Source organism: Pangasianodon hypophthalmus, chromosome 4 (assembly GCF_027358585.1).
Source record: "Pangasianodon hypophthalmus isolate fPanHyp1 chromosome 4, fPanHyp1.pri, whole genome shotgun sequence".
In the NCBI taxonomy this organism is placed as follows: Eukaryota; Metazoa; Chordata; class Actinopteri; order Siluriformes; family Pangasiidae; genus Pangasianodon; species Pangasianodon hypophthalmus.
Genome location: NC_069713.1, coordinates 15,921,428 through 15,946,645, shown reverse-complemented (window position 1 = coordinate 15,946,645; position 25,218 = coordinate 15,921,428). Strand labels below are relative to the sequence as shown.

Genomic DNA, 25,218 nt, shown 5'->3' with positions numbered 1-25,218 from the left:
ATGAATTAAGGATAGTAATTGGAAAAAATACAAAATATATATATATATATATATATATATATATATATATATATATATATATATATATATATATATATATATATATTTGAATGGTTTCTGAAATATAAAATAATAACAAATAAAATGACTAGAGTGTTTATATCACAATTTAACATTCAAGTATTTCATAAAGTACATTCAAGTCAAAATGTAATTTCACAAAAATAGGAAAAACAATCACTGTACAGTACTTCGCTGTACAGTGTTTGCAAATGTTCGTCCAGTTATAATCATTTCACCACTAAATTAAGATTCTTGTTGAGAAGAAACAACATTCCCCCTGAGTCAACCAGCATCTTGTTAGTCTGTTCATCCAAAATAAAAGAAGTTGAACTGAAAGGTTGTTTGCCTCCAGTACTTGTGCATGGGGCATATAGAGTAGCCAGTGAAGGAAATCTGGTCTGCCTGGTTCTCCGGAACCTCACTGGATTGCTTGATCAAGGAACTGTTGGCTCAGAAATATGTGTATGTACCTGAACTGCAGTATTCATGTTTGTATGGCTAGATTCTCCTTGACACACTTACAGGATTTCATCAGATAATCCACCAAGATAGCTCTTTTCTGGTTTTCTGGAGTCTAAATGTGTATTTTTTTACCATCTCAGACAGTGACAAGAGCTTTTTCCACTATCTTTTCAACCACTTGTGTCAAAGTTATCGTTGTCTGTTGCAAAGATTCTGAGCTTGTGACATGCCTAAAGTAATAAAGTGCTAAAGCAGAGTATGTAGATCCAGGGCACATAGACAAATTAATAATTACTTAAATGTAAAACAAACACATTTATTATAGACAACTGTTTAGTGAAAAATAACAAATTTCCTTTCATTGTTTCATAAACCTATAAGCCTAAATAAGTTGAAACGAGTAAGTGAGTAGTCTATTAAAATCTGTTAAACACAAAGCAATAATTTGCTTAATAATAGGCCTACACATGGTGGTTAATAAATACTGATCTGTCTTTATATCTTGGGTCCACTAGAGTACAATTGTTCTGCCTCAATCATGCTAATTCTTCTGTTCTCTAAATCCCTCAAGGTGATGTTCATAGTCCTTATTCCTTAGTCAGCATAGCCTTCTATAACAAGGAATGGCAATGGCACCAGGTATTACATCAGCAGCTGAGGCAGACGAAGAGCTTGGTTTTTGCTCAACCAACTTTGAACATCCTCGTACAGTCACTTAACAGGTATTTTTATTCTCCAGTTGTGAGTATTCTAGCAGGGAGTGCTTGAAATGACACAATATTCCTCAGACTAGCCAGAGCATCACCAATAGACCTTAGTGCACAATGATATTTAGCAAATGGGTGACATGGCCTAAATTCTTTGCATTGTTTTAAAAAAAAAAACAGTTCTTCAGAATAAACCATACTTTAAGCATTCCTTCAAGTGCTGCTGCAGCTTCTGCAGTATTTGATCCATGAAATTTTTGTTTTCAGTCCTACACTTTTAGTGAAAAGTAGCATTCAGACTTAAAAATGGCATTGGATACACATCTAATAAACTCATTGGATAAACTCGAAATGTTGGTGGTGATGCTAATTGCAGTGACATTATTCAAGTACTCATTCATGTATTCAGACACCTGATTGTACAGCTTTGGTAGAGCCAATCTGTTGACAAAAACCTAAATTATTTATAACTGTAAAGAACTGATCCTACAATGAGATCTTTTTTTTTTTACCTGTTTCTCTTTTTCACAGTCATGTTTGAAATGTGTTTGTGAAATGTTTCTTCTGGTTATTGCTGACATTTACCTTGGCTTTTTCATAGTATGGGATGAAATAGCTGTTCTCTTTGGCACTGTTAGTTTTCAAATGCTTACTTCAATTGAATGTATTGAAGTCCTTGCTCCTCTTGCCCCCTCTTGAATCATTTCCATTACAAATTATGCAACAAACTTTTTTGCTCGTCTTAAGCTTGAAGAAATTTGAAATCACTGATATGTTGCTGGCTTCAACTGAGCTTGAGTCAAAAATGACTTCATGATATTGTTATGTTCTTTTGCCAACACTGATACTTAAGTGCCAGATCAGAGCTGATACTGATAAGGTCAATAGAGGTGCAATAATTTTTTTTTTTTACTATTAAGCATGTCTTCCCATTGAAATAATTTCCTTAATATCCTTTATTTGGAATTCAGATTATGTATATGAATAACCTAACACCTTATAATAGTAGTAAATAAAAAATGTAATACTTTTTAACTAATACTGAAGTAATAACAAGCTAAATGTCAGGCCTTTTTTTTTTAATTAAGGCAAACATGAGTTATCAGAAAAGTCAACTAATTAATTTGCTAATCAAGACCCTTGATTAACAACAGGGGGAAATCAATACTTCACCAGGCAGCTAAGATGCCTGTTGCCAGGAGCAGTTTCTATTTTTTTTCATTAGTAAGGATTAGAAAGAAAAAAAAAAAACATGTAGAAACCACTGCTGTACATCTGAGGCTAACAAGTTTTAGAGTGCCATGCAGGCAGGGTAGCACAAAAACACTGCCTCCCTGTGTTGCCTCTAATCTCAACCTGATCCAGCCATGTGGCAGAAATAGAAAGCAATGTGAATAGTGGCACTCTGAGAGAAGAGCTGCCATAATTACTAGCACTCTATCACATGGAACATGATGGCAAGGACGAGAGCTTCTGATGGCCATTGAGCAGAGAAGTGTGGGTGGAAGGTTGGGGGGTGTGGTTGCCTCAAAACACACCAGCAGAGAAAAGGTTACGATGCTAAACATAGGTACTGGTAATGCAGTAGTTAGAGGAAGATGAAGGTTGCTAGGAAGACGGAGAACACTCAGGTCACAGAGGTTGTTAGGAGGTATTATTAAATGAAGAGATTCTCAGAATAAGATTGTTTCACTGTTCCCAAGAACCACTGCTGTCACATTTTACCTTCTCAATTCCCTGCAAGTTACTGCTGAAGTCCCTAAAGCTTGAATAATTGGTAGTGTCTCACTGAGAAAGAGAAATGTATCTAAGTAACAGCAAGACGCAGACTAATAAATAAACAGAGAGAGGCTGTGTTCTTAGGGTGATGGGTGGAGATGGATATTGCTGATAAAGAGAGCTGGGTCGGACCCAGTGCTGAGTCGTTGGCTTTTCCTGGCAGAGGCATTTGTTAAAAGTTAATGCCGGCCTTTTTCAGGTTTTGATGGATGGTCGTGATCCGCATCAGTCTTTTTTTCCCCATGAGGACACAGGCACTATGCAAACACAGCACCTGGCAGCGTCCTCCAGGCAAGAAGGCTGACGAAAAACATCTCTGCAGGCTTTATCCTCAACCCCCGTATTGGGTCTCAAGGCATTTGGATGATTTTTAGATGAGAAGAGCTGGTGGGAGAGGAAACTGTGCTTAGACTTATACACCTACATCAAACTTCCATTACAGTCATTAGATGAAATAACATTGACTTAATATTCTCAAACAATTTCTCTTCTACCATTTACATCTAATATTCATAACAGTGCCAAGGACAATTGAGAAGAAGGCAAGAGCATCATAAAAGTCTAATCAGAGAGCACCTTGTTATAAATGGATGTACAGAATTAAATTAAATGAAGGGTTAACAGCTGTGGCTATTAATATGATTCTTCCAGCTAACTGTGGCCCTCTGGCCTCAGGGGTGAACATGGGTAAGTCTACTGTAAAGAGCTGAGACATGTCTGCCATTATTTCCCAGTGGGTTCATGTGCATAGAGGATGGAGAGAACTGGAGTGTGTAAGTATTTAAAAGTGTGTGTCACAGATGACACTGACTGTGTGCCGTATCTCCAGGGATATAACAGGAGATTCTCTTGAGGGTATTGCTATATTTTCTGCTTTGCTATTCTCCTGCTGTACCGGAAAAAGAACAGCATTAATGTTCACCATGGTGCACACTCGGGGAGTGAACATAGTGTAGTCTATTATGTATAGCACAAATGGGAGTCATATGTAGACAAGTATGGGTAATAATTTTTGATACATGAATGTGAAATATGTATGAGAATTCATATTTGATGATCATTGAAACAATCTATATGTAATTTATATCATATTTCTATTGTAGACTCTGATGCATGTTATACTTATTCTTAGTTTTATAACACTCTTAGAAAAACATGTTCCTTAAATAATACTTAGGAGTTACTTGCTTCTTACTTGAACCCCTCTCGATAGGGGTTGTAGGTTGTAGGGCACTTAACAGATCTAGTAAGGATTCCCCAAGAGGGACAAGCTGAAGGACACATAAGGGTTTTAGATTTAATAGTTTTGGATTTAGTTGAGTAGTTTTTTGAAAAGTCAACAAAAAAGATTTTATATGATAATCATGATAATGTTACTTATTATTTTGTCACATCAACTTCCAACATTGTCAACAGATCACCATCTCTTGAATACTAGCACAATTCACATCTATATTTACTTCCTGTTTCTACCATGTACAAGTAGATATACTGTAAATCTCAGTGTCTTTGTAAAGCTTTGCTGACTATTCTGTTTGTGTTTCTATCCCTGACTGTCATATTGTTTACTCTAACCCTTGCCTTATTCTAAGATATTGATATTGGATTGCTACATTTGAAAATGTTTACCATGATTTTATTATTATTATTATTACTATTATTATTATTATTATTATTGTTGTTGTTATTATTATTATTATTATTATTATTATTATTATTATTGTACTGACCATTGTGCATCTGGTTACACAGAATCCTGTTAATAAACTTTACACACATGGATCCTAATTCTCCCTATCTATAGTTTCCATTGTTACATTATTGATCACACTTTTCTACTTTTTGTTACTGATCTGGATGCTACCTAGATGGCAAAGCTGCTATATTGTGTTGCTATATTCTTGACAACAGACATGAGAATGATATACTGTGTAGCAGCAATCTTAGCACAGAAACACATTAGGGACCAATGAGAATAACTGATTGGTCCTTTATGATTTAGTGCAGCCTATCTGCGCTAATGAAGGATAGCATTAGCGTTTATTAATATCTAGAACTACTGATCACTATATATTTTCATAATACAAAATATAGCCCCTTTTGCATTATACTATATTTACATTAGAGGTGTTTTATATATGTGAAACTCACTAATATGAAGCTCAGTATGTAGACTTCGAATTGTTGCAACTGCAATTTTATATACAGATTACACTGTCAGTTTTAATAATCTTATTTCAATTACATAAAGGTATTTAATGAAATGTTTGTGAAAATTATATTAATAATTTAATAAAAAGCAATCCAGAACTAATCCATGAATTATGATAAATAAGACTAGCCATTTATTTAGGATGAAAGAAATGGCAGCCTATAAAAAGAAGAAGATTTAGTCTGTGCCTGTGGTAGCCAACACACTGCAGTGGCTGAGCTGCATTACTGGAAGATTTAGTTCAGGCCCACTCGCTATTTCACTGTTTAGCTGTCATGTTGTTTTCATCTCTCTGTGAGCTTTGTCTTTGAAGGAGTTAAATGCAAATCAGCAGTCATTATACACGTGAGTATCAAGAAAATCAGCATTACAAACACTTTCGTAAAGCTGGCGAGAATTTTGGTTTTGGTTTGGTTTGGCTTTTGGTTTGTTTTACAGTACAACTGAGAATGTAAGAAAGTGAATGTGTGTGTGTGTGTGTTGCAATCTCTCTGAAAGGACAGTTACTGGCAGCACTAAGGCCTCACTGCCAACCCTACTGACTACACACACACACACACACACACACACTCATAGAGAGAGAGTCCACTAATCACATGCTAATGGACTTTCCACCCCTCGCGTCAGCTGTCTCAAACTATTAGGGAAGAGTGTGTTGTGGGATTTGGCAGGAAGAGGGCAGAGAGAGGTTCCTCTACACACCTTACAGATGCTCCCTGTCTAAGCCGACCTCTTTCACATCACACAGTTACACACAATGCTTGAAACCTACTGAAAAAGAATCACTGCAATATTTTTTTAACACTTTTTTGCTTTTAGATGAATTTTTTTTCACGTGTACTTAGAACATTTAGAGATGATTATGTAAAAGGTTATTGTTTTCCTAATGCATGGTTTAGAATTACTGCAGAAGAATGATGATCAATGTGGTATAGTTTTATCGATGCTGGGGTTTAGGTCAAGCTGAAGAAAACCATAACTAGCCAAAAAAATGCTTCGCATTATTCTGAAGATAGAAAGGGACACACTTAATGAGAGCCTCTAATTAGATATATTCTGTATTTTCCATTTAGCTAAAAAAAAAACCAAAACTTTTTTTCAACACATGAGAAACAGCACAGGAGTACATGCTATTATTCATATATTATTCAGAGTTATACTATAATAACTCACCAACAGCCATTTCCCTGAATTGATGATCTTTCTCCTTTCACACAGCAATAACTAGCCAAAGTGTTCACCTTCTATTTCCTGGTTTGTTTTTTTTTTGTGTGTTTGTGTTCTATTTTCTATTTTCTGTGTTCACACTCCTGTGTCTGACTGATCACCGAAGACACCTTCCAGGAAGAAAGATGTGCCATAAAAAATGGCCTTAGAAAAGAAAATATGGATTGATACCTCTTTTACTTAGGATGTCAAACAAAGTGTTGAGAGATTATACTATATGCAAAGCCAAAACCATGCATGAAAATGCACCGCTTTTTTCTCTACCTTGACCTACACAGGTGTCACAGGGATTGGTTTATTATTTTTTCCTGAATGCATTCTGGTGGTTTGCTTTCTTGATTTTCTAACATCCCTGCCCTTTTTTTATTTGATTTTCATCCACTGACTTTGAAAGCAGCGTCCGAAGCATGGGAATAAGATTATGATAAGGCGATTACTGATGAATGGAGAGAAAGCAAAAAGAAAATAAAAGAGCTCTTTCAATAAACCGGTGAAAATAGAATATTTTTTCTTTGGCTCAGATTTGCTGTCTGCTTCTGTCTGGCCAGGCCTTCTCACCTACACTGAATTTATTGTTTCATTTACCTGAATGACAAAGCAATTTTTGTTCGGGTTCAGGCCTCGTTATCGAGATACAAGGGAGCAGATGGAAGCCAGGCTTTTTACTGAGCCATCCCAAATTGACTGTGATTCCTGGTATTTGACTTCCCTGGAGAAACAAGGCTGAACTGTTTGTTGGTGACTTTCTCCCACTCAGTGCCACAGCCTCTTCAGCGTGGATACAAGAAGCATTTTGAAGGAACCAAGAAGTGAATTTAATTCAGTGGCAATGTAGACCTCAGTGAATAGAAGCTACAGTATAACCTAATGTGTATAGAATATATGTGTGTAAACCTAACAATATTCTGCAGTTAAATTCTGGAAAACGATGAAAAGCTTTTGTTGAGTTTTGACCAAAATTGATTGAAAATATATGTTAGCTTTTATTTAAGTAAAGATCGAGTTTAAAAAACGCAGCAGTAAATGCAGTCAGTCTGCCTAAAGATGTCTAAAACCTCTCTAGCTAAGTGTGCTTTTCTCAAGCAGCGAATCGAGTTGTTGGATAGCTATATGTGCCATATCAAAATGGACATAAGTTATGTAAGTCCAATCATGTAAGTCCAATCAATTTAGTTTGTAATCAGATAAATTGTCCATGATGCACCTACATGCTCCTACAGAGGGCCAAGAAAGAAATATCAAATGCAAAAATGTGTTTATGAGTTGCACCAGACTCATAAGGGTGATCAAGAGTGAAAAGTAACAGGATGGAGGAGATTGAATGGATAAATCTACACTAGATTAGTAGGCATCAGTTCAGTATTCGGGGTTCTACCACCTTCAAATTAATTCTTTCTGTAAATAAGCACACCAGATGGCTATGACAGAATCCAGCCACGCCGACAAAAATCCAGCTAATGATCCTTTTAATACTGCAGGAACATACTACAAAATAAAAGAGCAAATTTAAAAAAAAAAACATTTGGTAATCCATTTAGCAAAAAGATTTTGGATCATGGAAGACATTTGATTTTGGAGGTTCCTATATGAGAATGGATCAACTACATCTTCAAATTCCAAATGGGAAAAAAAAAAAAAAATTAAAAAACCCTTGAAAGCGAGAAGAATGAGAGAATTAACAAGCCTCTTCTTAGGTAACACATCATAAACATCCTTGCTCACTTTTTCTAAGGAAAGAATTATGCAGCAAACACATTTTATAGCACTTGATCTAGCATTAAATGGGAACCATAGAGATCTATTTTTAACTGAAGAATGTAATTGGTTTCTGGTGCCAAATTATAGTAGTACTGTCTTCAGGCTGAATGATGGATAGATGGATGGATGGATGGATGGACAGTCTATACATTTTAGATTTCAGACAGACAGTGTGTGTGTGTGTGTGTGTGTGTGTGTGTGTGTGTGTGGGAGAGAGAGAGCGAGAGAGAGAAATTCAACAAATGCATAAAATGCTGCAAGAATGTCCTCAGAGCACATAATTCCACTTCAGCAAAATTGTTGCCAGAGGGACACTTATCCTATGAGATGAGTTTGGTGAAACGTACTGGATTACCTAATGCAGTGGAAAAGACTAACTTGATTAATTCAAGTGAAAATATATTTACTTTTGCACTCCATATTACATGCTTTCCCACATTTCCACATTTTTCTGTGGCTACACTACTCTTCTGGCTTACTAAACTGTACGCTATACTCCTGCATGTGCTGCATGTAACAAACTTTTTTTAAAACATCTACCATAGCCAGTTGTCTGAACTGTAGCCTCTATGATATGTTTTAATGGTACAGTAGTCAGGCAGTTGTTTTTTAGCAGTGTTTTAATGTCCACTGCCAAGAAATATATTCAGAATGATGTCTCTACAGGATAATAACCACTAAGAGCATCTAAAGCTAATCTCTAATGTGCTGAAGTGCTAGCAGTCCATTTTACAGCATATAACCAGGAACTACTGATCATTCTCAGATTGGAACCTGAAACCTCAGTGCATGAGAAAGTATCAACATGGTCTCACACTAGCGAATCTTATAACTATGCCCATGACTCAGTTTGTAGGAAGAGTTACAAATATCAAAGCAAAAAAGCAGAGATGGTAGGTCAAGGGGAAAACAATCTCTATAATATGATATTCCTGAGTTGCTGTGAGTTCCTCTGACACTCCTGTAATTGTAATGCATAGTGAGAGCTATGTCAGGGGTGTCGGGACAGAACTGGTGTGGAATTTTTACGCATATGTCATATCCCAGCTCGAATGCATCAAACCTCATCAATTTAGGCATGAAAGAAGTACAACTACACAATGGCAGGAGGGAGCCAGCACCCCGAGGGGGCGAGTGAGCAACAGACTATATCATGGGAATCAGATTGAGAGTCAAAATGATAATATAAAAGGGAAATGAATTCAGAAGATCATTTTCTACCGAACAAGCTAAATACTATATGTGTTCTTTAATTTCGTGTGAATTCAGTGAATAATAGTCAATTCATTAATTTTCATTAGCTAGAGAATTCATGATAGCTGGCTAGTGATTATTATTATTATTATTATTATTATTATCATTATTATTATTATTATTATTATTTGATTTTCAAATTCATTTTTCTCAAAAATCTTTCTATTTCAGACTTGGTTATACAGGGCAAGAGTGAGTTACTGCCTCACTGTGCATCTTGTATTTTTATTTTTTTGTGTTTTGATTAGTATGCGTCACTATCCACCACAGACGATTCACCGCCACAACGGTGTATTAAATCATATACACTTCTTAGTCCAGGTTTGAATGAATGCATTTCTGGATGTAGCATCTTCATGTGTAAACAAGTTTACCTGCATCGCTGACTAACTGTCTCAAACCTGATGAGTGAAGGACAAATTTTTCAGTTTGGCTGCTTTTCTAATAGTGAAGAAAAAAGAAATGTGACAAGAGGATTTTGTCCTGTGCTGAAAGCCAAATGCATTCACACAGAGTGCTGGAGTTCAAGCACCGTGGGAAAAAATCAAGTATGCTCATTTTGAAATGAAACTGCTGCTATAAAATTCACTGCAGAAGAAGCTTTCATGGGGGAAAAATAGGCAAATACTTCTTTTTCTATTCAAGGCAGAAATTTGGTTGCATGAAAAAGGTCACCTTCTAAATCTCTCAAAAAAACTATGAATGTAGAAGTGTCAATAAAGGATCATGATCAAGCCCCCTTTTTTCCAGGAGCCTGACAATTTTACACATAGATACAGAGATAAAGGAAAGGCTGTGCCCTCTCTTGTCCTCTCTCAGTGCCATTCCTCTTGTGAGAAGAGCGTGATCTCACCTCACCAGCTCTCATTCATGTTGCCAGCGGAGTCATTTTGCGAAGAATCACTTGACAGCCACACACACCTTCTTTACTCAGAGAAATACATGTGTGGTGTCTATTGCACTAGAGCTAGAGGACTACTAGAGCTCATTACACACAGCAGAATATATTAGACCAAAGCATTTAAAAGTCACTTCCTGGACATACTTTAATAAGAAAAAAAAACACTAAATAAAGAAATAATGAGCACTTTAAGAAGCTCTATAAGAATTTCTTTAAATACCAGAATTATTGGCAGGGCTTATACAATAAACAAAAAAAGCAGAGAGCAAGAGAAGAAAAGGTGGGGGTGTAAATTTTGCATTACTACTGTGATCTGAAAAAGAGAGAGAGACTGGAAAGAAGTCAAGATTCACTGGATTGGAAGTCAGACTCCACAGAGAAATGAGAAGATCAATAGGCAGTGTTCTAAAGGAGCAACAGTGAACTGGGGACTTTAAATCGCTCACAGTGTTGCTCCTGTGTACTGAGTCCTGATGGCATTATTGTATGAGTCTGCTAGGGATCGTAGCCCTCTTGGGCCAGAATTCAGCTTATTAAGTGACTGCTATCACATCAGTTCGAACAGGTGCTGTGGCCTCAGAAAGGGACACTTAGGTTTGACTTCAGTGTGTAAACACATACAGACCATCTGAGTTATACGTGTTCAACAGTCTTGTGATTGTAGATTAGAATTCATTTACATGAAAAGCTACTAACCCCCCAGCACATCATGACCTTTCAACAGTTTTCATAAAAGTTGGGTAAAATTTTTTCATTCCAATAGAATTCCTGGATTTTGATCAATTTGACAAGCTCTACTTTTTGTAATAAAATCAAAATGAACTGTTCTTTAACTTTTACATATTTGTTTGTTTGTTTTTTTTAACAGTAATTAAGTCTTAGGGTATTTTCGAAAGTTTTGCCATTGGTTTAGGTTTGCAGTATTATATCACCTTAAAAATTTATTTCAGCAGAATTTTTTTTTTTCAGAATTTATCATGTTCTTCTTTTTACTTATTCATTTATTTTAGATAATGTATTGATGTACATTGAACAAAATCCAAAACCCACAAAATTAAAAAAAAATACATTTTTATTGAATAAATGAGGAAAACAACCTGAACAAAAAGTTTCTTTTTCAACACTATACATGCAAACCATAAGCTAAGTCCATCAATGTCTGCATTACAGAAATTCATCTCCAGAAAGTTATAAACAAGCAAACATTATAAAGCAAATAGCCTCTATAGTAGTCTATAATAATTCAGAGGTTATTCAGAGTTATTCACAAGAATTTGATATGACTTATTTGGACATATGATCCTAACTGGCAATTTAGTTGTACTTATCATTCTTTTTATTATTTTTACAGAATTTTTATTCTCTGTAATTTTTGTTGAAAGTTATAGCACATTGTACTGTTTTAAATAGATTGCGAAACTGCACTTTTACAAGACTTCATATTCCTAACTGTATATTAGCATACACATCACAGCTGCATTTTTAATTATACTGTTCTTTTAGCTTGTGTATTCCCAAAAATACAGCTTAAATCATTTTTAAAGACTGAGATATCCTATACAATGTGATTAAAGCAATCAATTCATTTCAACAGCTTTCCTGAAAAGCAATCTATTTAACTTTACTGGCTAAGTATTAGAATGCTGAATTAGCGTGAATTAGCACAGGCTAGTTGTTAGCTAACTATTTTAATGTTACTTCACCTGCTAGCTGTTAATTACAGTATAGATTCATTCGGTGTGATCTAGCTAATTATCAGTCAGAGTATCCAGTTTTCAATGAAAAAAATTGGTTATAATTCGTATTTATAATTTCTGTAGCTCCTCAAAGCTTCAGGATGATGGGTTAGATCCTGAGCTTCGATTACTATCAGTACAGAGTTTTGCATGTTCTCACTGTGTCTGTGTGGGTTTCCTCTGGGTTCTCTGATATAATTCCAATCCTAATCCCAAAAGCATGCAGGTAAGTGGAGTGGCAATGTTAAATTTCTCCTAGGTGTGAACGTATGAGTGTTTGGTGCCCTGAGATGCACTGGCGTCCCGTCCAGGGTGAAGTCCCTGCCTCACACCCAGTGTGAATTAGAATATTTAAGTAGCTATATGGCGTATCTGTTTAAAATGGCAGAGCACTAGGTACCTAGGCTAACAGGTTTCCTCTATATCTATATCCCTGGTTTGATGATATTGTCAAAGCATTTTTTTTTTTCAAAAGGCACAGTATTTTATTGCAAAGAGTAAGGATTTTTTACAGTGTTAGCTAACAAAAAAAAAAAAAAAAGGAAAACATAAAAATAATGTGATTTATAGCTGAAATAATACCAGGACCTTAGTATTTTAAGGTTATATTGCCCATTCTTTCTCAGTCCAGATAGACCAGGGTTTCAGTTCATTATATTAAAGCTTTATTATATTAAAGCTAAGATAGAAACTAATATAACCATGGACCCATCAGCCAGTCCTGGGAATTAAAGTGTTAAGTATACAGCCAGTATACAGCCAAATTCTCATACACCCAATCTGTTAACACATTAATTCCCAGGACTAGCTGATGGGTCCATGGTTATATTAGTTTCTATCTTAGCTGTAATATAATAAAGCCTTAATATAAACTGAAACCCTGGTCTATCTGGATTGAGAAAGAATGGGCAATATAACCTTAAAATACTAAGGTCATGGTATTATTTCAGCTTAAAATCATATCATTTTTATGTTTTCCTTAATTTCTCTCTCTATCTCATGTATTAATCCCACCTAAAAACTATTAATGTAAGTTAATGAGAGATCTTCTGTGATCTCTTAAATTAAATCAACCAGATGATTATATTTCTATTTGAGCACACAGTGTCACTCTAAGGGTTTTGAAAAGATGCTATTGAGGTACAGTTGTATAGTCAGGAAGGTAGACATTTAATCTCTGGGCTTTGAAGGTGGAAATGTGCACAATTTTGTAAAATGTATTGGTCAAATGGAATTGGTAGTGGTTGTTATGCAGTATTTAGATGAATTTACATGATTGGATTATGTGAAATGTGCAGCTCAGAGGCAAGCCACAATGGCAGTGCATGCCTTGTCAGAGATTGCTTAAAATATCTTATCGTTTGCATGCCTTGAAAAGACACTTCTTTGTCACATGTGTGAGTTTCTTATCAATATTATCAATATTACTTTTTTCTTTCTGCATATCATCTGCTGGATACACTGCAGTTATTTGTGTGCAGGGATAAGTCAGGGATTCCAACCATAAAATGCAACAAACGACAGAAATTAGGAAACACAAAGTGAAAATTGTAGACAAGACTGTGTCATAATTCTAAAGGATAATTCTTTAATTCTAATATCTTTTTTTAATTCTGTAAAATTTTTATGACATCTTTGGAGCCTTCTGGTCCTTAAGCCTTTTTGCTAAAATGAGGAATAAAGAAGAATTTATATGTGATGTAGTGCAATAAACCATATTTGACATGCCCTTTTCCTCTCTTAAACACAATCACTTTACTGCAACTTCATAAAGCACTTTCTGCCTCTAGGGTTTCTGCTTAAATCCAGCAACACAACTGGGGACTGTAAATATGCATAAGGTCCCCTAAATCATAGGCACTCTGGCCAAGAATGTGTCCACCTAGAGAAAATGTGGCCACTGCAGTGTGCTTTTTCTCTCTTGCTGATCACAAAACATAAATGTGATTTTGTAGCTCCAGACCTTTCAGTTGAACATCGGCTTTAGAATGCAGTCAAGAGGGACCAAACAGAGCAGCTTTGCAAACAGTATAAAGAAATAAATAAATACGCAGGGTTGTGGATTCATCAGGTACTAGATGGATGTACCCAATAAATTGGCAAGTCAGCATGTATATGTATAGGCATGTATTTTATATGTAAATATATGAAGTATTGCATCGGAGAATATTTTGGCAGCCTGCTGCACTGAGCCAAGCTGTGTAGGAGGCAAACTTCAAATGGCTTCGAAAGTGCGATGAAAATGGTGCATGTTATTTCCCTCCTAATCGGTAGGAGATGAAATGCAGAGTAACTGACAGAGGGGCCTAATTTAGTGAAGGACACGGGAACTGAGGTTTCTTTCTCGCTCCCACTCCCTCTCTAAATCGATCAACCTTGTATAAGGCTTCCTCAAAAAGAGATGGAGTGAGATAAGGGGGAAAAAGTGGAGCTGGAAATTATAATGTGCAGACTGCTGGGGAAGGCGGCTGGTTTTGAAAAGTGAAAGATAGAGGGACAGAAAGTAGGGAGAGAGTGTGAAGAGAGAAACCACAAAGGAATCTGGGGACGCTCCGAATTTCTGACACTGCCTTTGAACTTTTCTTGCATGTGTAATCTATTAGGAGTGCACATCAAAGCCTTTTTAACACTCGGTCTACATTAGGGGACTGACAACCAGCGGCCTGAGTCTCTACAGTACTTCCACATACTGGCCTACAATTACAGTGCAACTTACTGCTTTCACTCCCATCCATTACTCCCATAGGATAATACGTACACTACAGGGACACCTGACTATCACACCAATATGTTGTTCTTCCCCAAACTGTTGCCACAAATTTGGAAGCACACATTTGTCTAGAATGTCTTTGTATGCTGTAGCATTAAGCTTTCCCCTCACTGGAACTCTGTGGCCCAAACCTCTTCCAGCATGACAATGCCCCTGTGCACAATCAAGGTCCATGAAAACATAGTTTGCCAAGGTTGGAGTGGAAGAATTCAAGTGTCCTGCACAGAGCCCTGACTCAACCCCACAGAACACCTTTGAGATGAACTAAATGCACCCCAGGCCTCCTCACCCAGCATCAGTGTCTGACCTCACTAATGCTCTTGTGGCTGAATGGACACAAATTCCCACAATCACGCTCATAGCTAGTGGAAAGCCTTCCCAGAAGAGTAGAGGTTATTATAACAGCATAAGGGGGGCTACCTCTAGAATGGGACGTTCAACAAGCACATATAATGTAAACTATGTCATGACAAGGAACAGAAAAAAATACAGTACTATGTTAAAATGTTTAGGGTTTATCCGTGTCTGTGTCTGAGTATCTGTGTTATTAGATGTTTACAAGTTTGCAACATTGATCAATATAGAATAGTCCACAATGACTTTGCATCAATAGTATGAATGAATACACACTCCAAGATCATCCATCATGTGCTAAAAGAGACACTTCTGACAGAACGATTGTGTGTCTGAAAAGGGCTGTTGACCCTGAGCTTGAAAATGATCCTAACAGCTACTCGCTGACACAAACACACACACACACTTTGCTAGATTCAGGCCAAGGTGCATGGTCTACCTCTGGTAGAGCATAAAGAGATCATAGCTAAACCAGGAGGAGATTTACCCTAATGTCAGGCGTTACACATTATATACATTTTGTGTATTTAAATAGACAGCTTCAGAATTATTGGCATCCATTTTGAAATTTAGTAATCACAAAATGTATAATGAAGAGAGAGAGAGAGAGAGAGCACAAATGTGCAAAAAACAAAGCAAAAGGCAAAACAAAGTTCAAGGGCAAACTGAATCCTCACAAACAATACAGGAACACAGCAAAGTCAAACTCCCAATCACTCATGGAATTCCAAACACAAATAATATGCTCAGGTACATTATGACTAAGAAACCATGGCACAAAGTTCATGGCAAGACGCAAAACCAAGGCTTCACACAGTTTTTAGGCAATCTGTAAATATAAAGTGTGAGCTTGATTGCTATGGCGCTGGCCATTGGCATGGGCATTTCACTGCCAGTCTATGGTATTTGTTCCAAAGCCCCCTCCTGGCTGATCAAAATGAATTAATGGCACCCCCATGATTATTATTTGGTGAAGAATCTCTTGGAGAGGAAAACATCACTGATTTTCCTCTTGTAACGGTGAACAAGTTTGGAAAACATCTGGATCTTAGACCCTTGTCCATGTGAATCTCCTTGATATTCTTAGGTTTGTGCATGTGGTCTTCCCTCTTCAGGAGGAGGAAAAAAGGTTTTCACTTGGGTTCAAACCTGGAGACTGGGGTGGCCATTGTAAAACACTGATTTTACGTTTATGCAGTGCTTTCTGTGTTAATTTGCCTGTTTTGTTTGTAACCATCATCTTGTTGAAAGAACTTCCTGGCAAAGGCAACCAGGTTTTGGACTGATATATATATATATATATTAGTTAAATTTATGACTTTCTCAATCACAGCGACCACTAAGTACAGTGGGTTTAGGGGCTTATTCCTTGTATACAGCCAACTTTTTTCTCCAAACATGTTGATGATGTTTAAGGACAAAAGGTTTGATTTGGTATCATCTGACCACAACACATGATTTAATTCAGTGGGACAGTTTCTGAGTTGATCTCAGAAAGGGCTTCCTTTGGACAACCGTTCCAAAATTGAGGTGTAACTTTTCTCCCAGGTAAATTCCTGGCAAATTTTCCAAATTTTTGAAGCTTTATTTATACTGATTATGTACTATTTTATATTCATTACCTGACTGTTGAACTAGTCAACATTCTATCTATTTGTCTTTATTTTTTTTGAGTGGAACCATTTTGAATCATTGTCATTTTTTGCCCATTCATTCATTCTTGAAGGGTGGTGATTATTCTGCCCAATAAAGCAAAGGCTATAATGATGCTTAACCCAGTACATCACAAATGTCTCTGATATCCCATTTTAGGCCTCTGAGCTCACAATGAGTGCATATGGCACCCACTTCCCCAGACAAAATTGGACATTATGGATCATGTGAGCTTTTTTTTTCTAGCATGAGTAAAGGGCTCAGAGGTTGCTCCCAAAAGCAAGGCATATGTTGCTAACCGTGTGTTCAGCAGCCTTGCTTTTAATGTGACAGCTGGCAACGTCCAAATATCAGAGCGAGGAAAATGTCAAGGGGACAGCCTTAGCCAATAACCAAGAGTGTCCACAGGGGACGAGACACACAGGCCCGATGGCACCACAACAGGGGCCTAAATCTGGCGAGAGGATTTGTATCTGTGTGTGTGTGTGTGTGTGTGTCCTTGTGTGTTGTTGGAAAAAATGGAAGGGATGTGTTATTTCAAATGCACACAGATTTAAACACTGTTAAATAGTAATAGTAGTTTCTAGAGCTGTCTAAAAATGTATCTTTGCATAGCGGAATACTTTTATTTATAGAAAGTGAATAAAAACATGCCCACTATATGAAATTCTCACCTTTGCAAATAATCCTAATTAGGAACTTTTAACCTAAAAGCAATTTATGTGCAAGTCCATGGTTAATGGGCTGAGACTTTTAAATATGTAACAGCAGGAGCGGCAATTGCATTTCCTTTACTGTTGCACTCAGGAGAGCATAAAATATGATGCTATATAATATAGGAAACACACTGTTGTATAATATAGGAAACGGACTGTTGCCATGGGAAAGACCTCATTATCATTCATTGCTTTTGAAACTGAAAGCTTCTACTTAACCACAATGCACAAATACATTTAATTACAAGGTTCTGGATTTTGCATTTTGACTCAATAATGACTTTCTTTTCACTACCATGCTTTTGTTTGGTTTTGTCCTCATCTTTAATATTGCGTTTAGATTCAGTAAAACAAAACAGCCATTAGCATCATACTCAATAATAATTATTATAATGGTCTACTTACACATTATTTGCCCTCTTTCTTCTGTCATCAGCTATATTCGAACCTTGCGCATTATAATAAATACTGTTGCAACTTGGCATAAATCAACTTGCATACCAAGCACAGAATTAATCTGTATGCATTAATTAATCTGTATTGTTTTCCCTCTTAGTTTCTCACACTGGCTTTTTTATGTTAGTTAAAACAAATTCATTATGTACTTCTCCCAAATTAAATATGAATACACAGCTGAGGTAGAAATGTTGAAAAATTGTTCATCTTATGTGGATGGCTTTGTGTGTCTCAGAGGAAGTATGGGTGATAGCTGTCATGTGGTAGTTGTCATGTGATAGAGATAGAAAGATTGGGGGGGCTGGATATCAGTGTGGGAATTGGCAAAAACTGTACTCCATATTTTCCACTCTGAAAAACAGATTATTTTGTTAGAAACTACATATTTTTAGTAGTTTGGCAGAGCTGATGTGATATGACCAGTGCAGTTTAGTTTTAGTCACGCTTTCCCCATTTCTGGAATAGTTTTCTGGCAAGGTGCCACAAAATAATGATTTTGCTTCAAATTGTCAAGATTTTTTGGATATTTTCCATGAACAACTTTCACACTTCCATATAATGCTAAAGGAAAGTGCTATATTTAGATATAAATACTTTTATTTAAATCCCAAACTCCCTTAACACAGTTTGGCATACATTTTAATTGTAAATTTAATATTTTCAGGTAGAGGATCAAGGGGTGTTTTTAAATCTCTCCATAATGAACCAAATCATCATCTCAGTTCCTAAAATAAAATGCTATATAGGCAATGTACACGTCTCCTTAGTTGACATAATGCAGAGCTGCCAACATCTCTAAGGCAGAGGAAAAGAAACAACAGAATTGTACTAGAAAAATCATATGTCAGTGAATGGGATGAACAGCATACTGTAAATGATAAAATATCTTGGCTGAACTGATATTTAACTGCAATATGCAGAAATGCTTAGATTTACATATAAGCAATTAGCTGAGTGTATAAGCTTAGTTCACACAACTGTTACAAAATTAACAAAAGTGCATATCCACTCTGCAGTCTGGTTCATTGAAAGTGTCTACAGCTACAGTAAACAATATTTACTGTTGATTAACTGACTTTTTTGTAGATCTGAGTAGCAAACAATATTTTCTTTTATTGTATTACACTTCTATTACTAAACACCAAACATCAAAAAGCACATCCCACCTTTTTTCATACAGTTAACCAGTTTCAATTTTTCAAACTCAGCTATATGCAGAGTTAATGTTAGCTGCATTTTTTTGTAGATGTGCACCAACCGTAAGAAAACAGTGAGCAGTGAGGCAAACGTTTGGTGTACTTAATACTTAATAATTAGCAGCTCCATATTTTTTTATCTGGACAAAGAGTCCTGACCACAATCCTGCCTACTTGTTTTCTACTGGCTCACAAGGCTTGTGAATTCACACGTCAAAGTTCCCCTGGATAAAATCAGCAAAAAGCATGAACTTTAATGAACTTTATTTGTGTTATAATAATATAAAATAAATGAACTTTATTTGCGTTGAGTCTATCTGGAAATGTAGAGTTGTCAGGTGTGCTCTGTATAGCAAGGGGTCAAAAATCAAAAATGCTATGGCTAAATGGTAATGCGGAATGATCCATGCATAAAGATTAACAGTTTACTGAGATTCTATTGGTTATTGGCATTATGTTTATTGTCTGTTTATGCACCGTCATTTGTCTGAGCCTTCAAGGGAGGAAGATTCACATAATTACCCTCACTGATTCATAGGTGTTAAACTAAAGATCTGAAAACTCTGAGATTAAAATTCAGTTTTCTTAAAGTATATTATTCACTAATTTTGCAATTTTATTTGAATCAAAATGGTTTGTTAGGGTGTTTTGTGTGTTTTATAGAAAAATGACCCTATTAATACTCCTCATGCCATTTCAAATTGTTTTTAGAGCATGGAGGTCTGTACTTGTAGTGATGATGATAATGATGATGGTGATGATGATGATAAATTGGAAGTCTACAGAGTATCGCTGACATAGTTCCTGTTTTCAAATCTGTTGATAAATACCTAAAAATTTTAGCCTGCTTGGGTTTTTAAACTAAACTTTCCACATTTCAGCGCTATTCATTACAGTCTATGTCAGTTGCTGTATTTTTTCTTTCCTTGTTTGCCGCTGCCACATATGCTTTTTTTGAAGAGCGCCTTTGTTTAAAGACAGCAAATGGAGGCCATTGGATCTGCCTGAAATCCTCTCCAGGAAGCAACAGCAAATGTAAGTTCATTCTTCTGTTGTTTTTCATCCATGCAGTAATTGTTGACATCTGTTGCTTTACAAATGTAGCTGATTGCGACTGAATTCAGATTTTTCAGCATAATTCACTTGGTGAGAAGTCATGTTGTGCTAAAGAAAAAAAATATGGTCCATTCTAGAGCAATCTGTTAACAATGATTATTACAATATTTGTGAGTGGAATTACTAGTGTACCAAATTACCTGTAAGCTACATGTATCTTCTGATTTTTTGTATATAATATTGTTCCTAATACAACACTGAAAAATCTCAATTAAAAAAGCAGTTTTCTTTGGTGACATACATTTATTCCATTGGCAGATGCATTTATACAAAGCGACTTACAAGTGAGTTCAGCAGATTAACTGTCAAACAATGGTAGCTTGGCAGTGTCAGGATTTGAACTTACAACCTTCCAGTCAGTATCCAAGAGCCTTAAGCCACCAATGAGCCACCACTGGCTGTGCTTTTCTGTTACTTCACCCTGCAAACAAGTTATTGTGAAAGTTGAGACTATTTTTCAACAGATCAACCAATAAAAATATTGGCGAATCATGCTATAGCCTGTTGAAATCCTGAGTGGAAGAAAGAGAGTGTAGTATTTTTTTAATGACAAGGACATTAAATTCTTAAGTTTCGTTAAAGCTGGATAGAAATACACTGGTTGAACGTGAGCCTGTAATGATCAATCCTTGAATAAATGCCATTGTAAATTGCCATTGTGAAGCTTAAAAATAACCATTTTCAATTTTAGTTGCTATGTGAAGGCATTTATTATACAATTACTACCTATTTCCATCTGCTCTGTGCTCTTCTGCTTCTACACCAGCCAGAACAGAATAATAGTATGACAATCCACTGTCATAATTTTTTCCAATAAAATATAGAGGTGTTGATATAGCAGACCAAAAAGAAAACCCTTTTCTTTCACTTTGTGGACACTACTATCCTTCATTATCTCATCACATCTGCCAAAGTCGTAGAATTGGCAAAACATGTAAAGTTCCTCTCAGGTAGGAAAGAAGTAAAATAAAAAAATGTTCATACTTAAAGCAAAGGTTTGACATGTGTGCCTCAAATCCGTCTATTTCCTTTACCAATAAATGCAATCTTGACCACATGCAGTAAAATAATTGTGCTATTACAGAGCATTACATACTTACTACTACGTAATAAATTGTGTATTAATGTGTTATAAATAGATTAACGCAATACATGAACTAACTTATCATCACGAAGAATTTGACTCACCTTGTAAGCAGGAAGCTCTAATTTGAAACTAGTTTTCAGAAGGAGACATGCTGACAGTCTTTTTTCAATGCCATGCTATGTCACGTCTGAGGTGAGAGTAAAAGAGAAGACTGTACAAGGAGAAAGTCACAGATCAAGAAGAAGAAAGCAATGAGAGAAAGACGGAGAGATGAAGTGCAGATAGGATGTTTTTCAAGAAAGTTTCCTGCATGTCTCATCTTTTGATACTGCTGACATCAGCATGTACTTGTGTTTGTTCTCTGTGCACAATTTTCTCTCTCTCCCTTTCCCCCCAGCTACGGCACTCACTTCCTAACTTCAAGAGGAGAGCAGCTGCGCAGGATATCAAGGTCGTATGATATGTGAGTAATGGTATTGCACTGAAACTGTACCTCATTGCTAAAGCCCACAGTCAGCAGGAGCAGATGAGGGCACAAGAAGACATTTGGCCTATAAAATCTGTGTGTGTGTGTGGTGTTAAAGCTTTTCTGCATACCCTGCGTTCACACTAGCAAGCGACACATGTCGCTTGTAGCTTGTCTCTTGTGGGTGCGGAGCTAGTGCTAATGTTGTCACTTCTGGCCATGTACCCTCCGTGCACTATTTTATTTCAGATGAGAAGGGGAATCAGCCCTGTATAGCTTACAGCACACACTTTACTATAGTATAATACTTCATTTAAAAAATGTATCTAAAATGTATTCAAATATTTTAATAAAGTAAAAAAAAAAGTGTAAAAATTGTTTGATGTACATTACGTGCCAGGCTTTGTATTGACTTTGTTAGCAGATTAGCAATACAAGCTAACTGCACTAGCTACATACACTCACCAGAGGCATCATCATATGCCTATATACTGTGTATAATATAAATATAAAATATAAAATAATGCACTTATAAGTATGAAAATTGGTTGTTTGATTTACATGTTATGGACCAGGCTTGGTATTAGCTATTAGCATGTTAGCAGCGCAAACTAACTGTACTAGCTACAAACATTGTCCAGAGACACTAATCTCTGCTCCTTCCTTCTAAGCTTTATTTTCCTTTATAATGACTCTATAAACATTGAATGAGAGGTCTTATATAACAGGATAAGATGTGTATGTAGATGGGTAAATTATTACTATTAAATTAAATATTAGAAATTATTATTATTTTTCATAATAACAACTCTGTTAAACAGGGCACCACTTCTTCACTTCTGATCTGTGAAGTGACTTCAGTGTAGTCAGCCGTTGCATCAGTGGAGGATCGCAGAAACAGTGTGCTCAGTGTGAAACAGTTCAGCAGACAGCTTGCCGAACGTCTAGCCATAGCGTTGCATCTGCTTCTCCAGGGATCGTGGAGGAAGGCTTATGATGCTGTGTGGACAGTTTTCAGTGGGAATCGTGCCAGAGTTCCAGCCGTAGCCTTAGTTGTGTCAGCGGGTCCAGAGATCGTGGACAAGACCTTTTTGACTCACTATGCACATTTACTATCTTCACTAATGGTCTGAAGTTTTTCTGCGTCTGTGTCTTGCAGTGGTGAAGACGTGGCTGAGATCAAGGCAGGAATTAAGAGTTGAAAACAGTACTCTGAAGTTGATGATTGGACAGCCAGGTGGATAGAAACCTAATTCCCACCTCACAGTTGTTTGTGAGTTTCTGAACTTTATACTAAGGTGTGATGAGGTGGGCAGGGTTCCTGCCTCTCCGTATTCAGTGGTGCTGATTAGACATTGTTGTTGCTGTTGTTGCTCAAAGCAAGTCCTGTGGAATTCCAATTCACACCCCTTCAAGGACTGCACTTTTGGACAACTTTTTGCATGGTCATAAAATGGCTAGATCATGAACCGCTTATGTTATGCATTCATGGAACACACTCCAAACTTCTAAGCACTTCTGAATTTACAACTTCTGATTTTACAATGCATCTGAAAACTTCCGATTTTACAATGCATATGACACCAAACATGACCTAGTTATTGAGTTCCTTGTGCCTTTGAGAAAATCAAGGGGATCACACATTCATGGAGCATGCAACTGTCACACCAACAACACAGAATATGAAAAAAAAAGAGAGATTATGAATATCCTGAGCAAATTTTAGATTTGATTTGTTTGATAGAAAAGTGTTTCCTGACACCAGAGGTTTGGATGACTTTCTGTCCTATCCCTTTCCTGGAGAGACAGCCTCAGTGGTCTTTCAGATAACCTCATGTGGGCTTCAAAGGGTAATTATGACCATACCAGGCAGGCAGAAAGTGGAGTTTATGTAAACAAGAAGGGTCCAACCTAACCCTTGGTCAATGTGTTTTGGTTACAAAGGGAAGGTCATTAAGTTATGAGTGGGGAAATTAAAAAAGTCATACCACAAACTCCATATGATTGGTGTGAGGAATGATTTGAGCCAGTTGTTTGGATTTGTTACTTTACTGTCTCATACCTAATTTGCATAAAGTTGGAAACAATTATGTACACAGATAAATTGGAACATTGGAAAAAGATTATCTGATTGAGGGCAATCCAAATAAAATGTCTAACTGATTGAATGAGGTGGTTAATGGGTTTAATAATTTACTAGGTACAAGAATAATTATCAACATGCATTCACACCCAACTGGGTCCCTGGGGGTCTAGCGGTTAGGCCACAGTGCTCTCACTGCTGCAGCCTGGGTTCAATTCCCAGAAACTGGGGTTACATGCAACAGTGTGCTCTCAGTGCTGGTCCCAAGCCTGGATAAAATTGGGGAGGGTTGCATCAGGAAGGGCATCCAGCATAAAAACTGTGCCAAAATCAAATACATGGACCAGTGATCCACAATGGTGACTCTCTAAGAGCAGCTGAAAGAGGAACAACATTATTCATATCACAATGCTTATTGGGTAAAAAAGAAGCACAGTGGCATGTAGGGAACAAAATCTGTATTTATGTGTTTGTTAGTTCAATTTTTTTTTTTTTTTTTTTACTACACCATTGTCTCATGATTTGGACTGATACAGATTACTTGCATTTACCATCTACCAGTCTGGTAAATTGTGAAAATTCACAAACCATTTTTTTTCAACATATAAACCAAGTTTATTCAGCATATAAACAGAATTCAGAATTTGCAGTCAGAATGAACACATTAAGATTGATAAAAATATTTGCTTGTAAACATAGCATCTAACTTGATCTATAACAGCTGAGGGTCTAAAAGTCTAAACACCACGTACAGTGATTGCATTCTCTTATATCAGACTAACACTGATCTCATTAAAAAAAAAGGCTGAGTTTGAATGAGAAAATTGGATTTTGTTTGATTTAGTACATAATTTTTTACATAATTTAATTCGTAAGGTATGAATGCTAAAGGATTTGGGCCATTTTTGAAGATTTTTTGCTAGGGTGAGACCATGTTGATTACACTGTATCAGCCCCTAGGAAAGTGGTTTCGAAAACATATTATAGAGGCTTCAGGAATTAGTTGATTTTCGAACTGGCTGAATTTTAAAATTACCTTATTACACCTTCCAGACACAAGTGAAAAATTATAAATGAATGATGATTTTATGTATAACTTTAAACATGGGAGCCGGCAATGAGTTGTAAAAAGTCTCATCTTGTGGAAAACTGGAACTGATTCAGTTTCTGTAGGAGAAAATCTTTGAGCCTTGCAACCACCTGCAGAGCTGCATGATGCTGT

General features: G+C 36.5%; 2 long non-coding RNA genes across 3 annotated transcripts; one reads left to right on the top strand and one right to left on the bottom strand.

The window, feature by feature from the left end:
- Positions 1 to 259: 259 nt before the first annotated feature.
- On the bottom strand, positions 260 to 21,875 carry LOC128318082 (uncharacterized). 2 transcript variants are annotated; one of them, XR_008301561.1, is made up of 3 exons: positions 21,549 to 21,875; positions 20,643 to 20,781; positions 260 to 3,395 (listed from the first exon to the last, which is right to left on the bottom strand). It is a non-coding gene; the product is annotated as an uncharacterized LOC128318082 (long non-coding RNA). The 2 variants fall into 2 exon arrangements; XR_008301560.1 differs by lacking the exon at positions 260 to 3,395 and adding an exon at positions 18,696 to 20,408 and having other exon boundaries at positions 21,549 to 21,874.
- LOC128318083 (uncharacterized) lies at positions 21,808 to 24,315 on the top strand. Its single transcript, XR_008301562.1, has 2 exons — positions 21,808 to 21,910; positions 23,073 to 24,315. It is a non-coding gene; the product is annotated as an uncharacterized LOC128318083 (long non-coding RNA).
- Positions 24,316 to 25,218: the final 903 nt, after the last annotated feature.